This window comes from Chanodichthys erythropterus, chromosome 13, assembly GCF_024489055.1.
Source record: "Chanodichthys erythropterus isolate Z2021 chromosome 13, ASM2448905v1, whole genome shotgun sequence".
Classification (NCBI taxonomy): domain Eukaryota; kingdom Metazoa; phylum Chordata; class Actinopteri; order Cypriniformes; family Xenocyprididae; genus Chanodichthys; species Chanodichthys erythropterus.
In genome coordinates this window covers 1,557,849-1,560,761 of record NC_090233.1, presented here as the reverse complement: position 1 = coordinate 1,560,761, position 2,913 = coordinate 1,557,849, and the positions used below count along the sequence as shown (strand labels likewise).

The window sequence follows — 2,913 nt, the reverse complement described above, 5'->3', positions numbered from 1 at the left end:
GAGGGAGCAAAAGTGCAATATCGCACATGTCTCAGACTGCAGGTTTTGCCTCGGGGGCTTCTGAGAATGAGAGCGTTCATGAAATGGGTTTTGTCACTACATTTCAGCCTGTTACGCGATCTCTGCCACTCGCTGCATGTGATGCGCGCCTGCACGGCAGCTCTGCGCCACTTGAGGATCGCAGACTTTTACGCACAGGGAATCCCTCGGGGGGCAGTGATGTTGTGGAAAGTTATGACGACAGATGCGTCCTTAACAGGCTGGGGTGCCAGGTTAAAGGAGCGCAGAAAGGTGAACTGTTTGTGGCCAAGCAGACTACGTTCAGCTACGTTCAGCTTATTTAGAGCTTATGCCATTTGAAAAGCTCTATATTATTTTCTGCCTTGCCTGCAGGGACATCATGTGTCCCTTGTATGCTGCGACAATACCACAGCAGTGGCACAGTATCAAATGCCAGGGCGGCATGTGCTCGTCGAATCTTCACGATCTAGCCTTAAAAGCGTTTGGTGTGGAGCAGGTGGTTTTCTCCTGTTGTTAAGCATGACTCATGTTCCAGGTATTCTGAACAGAGGCGTGTGGACCTTCTATCGAGGGGGAACCCACTCTATGTAGATTGGCTCCTCCCCCTTCAGATAGTGGCCATAATATGGCTTAGATTCGGACAGGCAACCGTTGATCTAACCCTAACCCTAACCTCGTGCGAAAACACTCATTGTGTCCTATGTTCTTCTCGCTATAATGTGGACGCGCTCCTTTGGGTAGACGCACTGGCCCACCTATGGCCCAAAGTGCTGCTGTATGCTTTTCCTCCCCTATGCCTGATAATTCCCACACTGGCCAGGGTGAGAGAGAAGGGCCTGTCTCTCATTCTGATAACACCCAGGTGGCCCAAAGCACCGTGGCTGGCAGAGATACTCCTTCTGTTTCTGTTATATGCCCAGCCGTGGCTCCTCTCCCTCTGCACAGATCTATTATCTCAAGCAAACGGGGAGATTTATCACCCACAACCGGACAGGGTGGCTCTCTGGGCCTGGCCCGTGAGAAGACAATCTTAAACACGTTAGGGCGTCCCCAGCATGTGGTTGCTACTATACAGAATGCCAGTGTCGTTCCTTCATGGCCTTTATATGGTTGTAAGTAGGAAGTGTTTGAAGGGTGGTGTGATGGGTGTGTTCTTACAAAATATCAGGCACTGAGCACTGATATGATGTGTTTCTTACAAGACCTTATGGATAAAGGCAGGTCTTTTTCCACTATTAAGGTCTACCTTCTCGGTTCATTCCTCGTGCACTAAATTCTCTCTTAGTGGAGATAAGTTTTAAGCATTACCTGGCTTTTATGCTTATGTGCTTCCCTGCGTTCACATCGGAGGTGTTGGAGCTGTCCACTTTTCACCCTCCACCTTTTTCCTCTGTGGAGGACCAGAGGCTGAATGCTCTGTGTCCTGTCCGTGCATTACAGACGTATATGACCAGGAGTAGTGCTTTCCGGAAGAGCTGCTCTTTATTTCATGGTCGCCCCCTCACAAGCGGAGTCCCATATCCAAGCAATGCGTCTCATATTGGCTTGTGAAAGTAATAAAGTATTTTATCCATCCTATGGAAAACAATTGTAGAATTTGTTTTCTTACTATAAAAGCTAGAAGTGTTGTGATGCCTCTTGGCCTATTTGACTGTAAGGGTCAAACAAGTTTACTTGGCCACTGAGCATATTTTGTTAGTAATTCTCCACCAGACAACAGGTGGTGGTGAAATGAACAAGACCATTATTAAAGGGTGTCACATGAAGGCTTCTTGCCTCCTGGGAGTATTGACTGTTTTGATACAATGTTTCATTTGGCAAATGGGAAAAGGGTTGACCATCCATTGGCAGAAGGCCATGAGAGATTAGGGTAAAAGATGTACAGTAGTTGACAGTCAGTCACCCTTACTAAGAAAATTGTCCCTTACATAAGCAACACCTGAAGTTTTAATTGGTGAAATGAATATGGCAGAAAGGTCGGGGAGTACATGGGAAGGTGGTGTGGGAGAAGAGCCCCCGTAGATGATATGGCCAGCAGCCATATCACCCTGTATCCCAAGACCGATTGCCCACTGAAGCTAAGCAGGGCTGAGCCTGGTTAGTACCTGGATGGGAGACCTCCTGGGAAAACCAGGTAGCTGCTGGAAGAGGTGTTGGTAAGGCCAGCAGGGGGTGCTCACCCTGTGGTCTGTGTGGGTCCTAATGCCCCAGTATAGTGACGGGGACACTGTACTGTAACAAGCACAGTCCTTCGGATGAGACTTTAAACCGAGGTCCTGACTCTCTGTGGTCATTAAAAATCCCATGGCACCTCTCGTAAAGAGTAGGGGTGTAACCCCATTGTCCTGGCTAAATTCCCTCCATAGGCCCTTACCAATCACGGCCTCCTAATAATCCCCATCCATTGAATTGGCTCTTTCACTCTCTCTCCTCTCCACCTACAGCTGGTGTGTGGTGAGCGCACTGGCGCCGTTGTACTGTGGCTGCCGTCGCATCATCCAAGTGGATGCTGCACACTGGTGGTGGATGAGGAGATACCCCTGATATGATTGTAAAGCGCTTTGAGTGTACAGTAGTACATATGAAAGCGCTATATAAATGCCTCATTCATTCATTCATACATGATATCATGGAAAATAACTGTTAGGGTCCCTTACAAAGGTGAAAGGCAAAGGGGGAGGTATTGCTGTAATTTAAAGTAATATTTACAGTATTAGTCAAAAGTCTTTCAAATATAATTCCTTCAAAGTGATGGTGCTTTACGTACTAGCTGCAGATAAAGTCCTTGTTGTTGGTGATTTTAATATCCATGTAGATAATAAAAAAGACTCATTGGGATTGGCATTTACAGACATTCTAAATTCTATTGGTGTTAGACAACACGTGTCAGGA

The 2,913-nt window shown here is 47.1% G+C and overlaps 1 pseudogene; it reads left to right on the top strand.

Moving 5' to 3' along the window:
* The first annotated feature begins 2,051 nt into the window (after window positions 1-2,051).
* Window positions 2,052-2,168, top strand: LOC137035155 (5S ribosomal RNA; annotated as a pseudogene).
* Window positions 2,169-2,913: the final 745 nt, after the last annotated feature.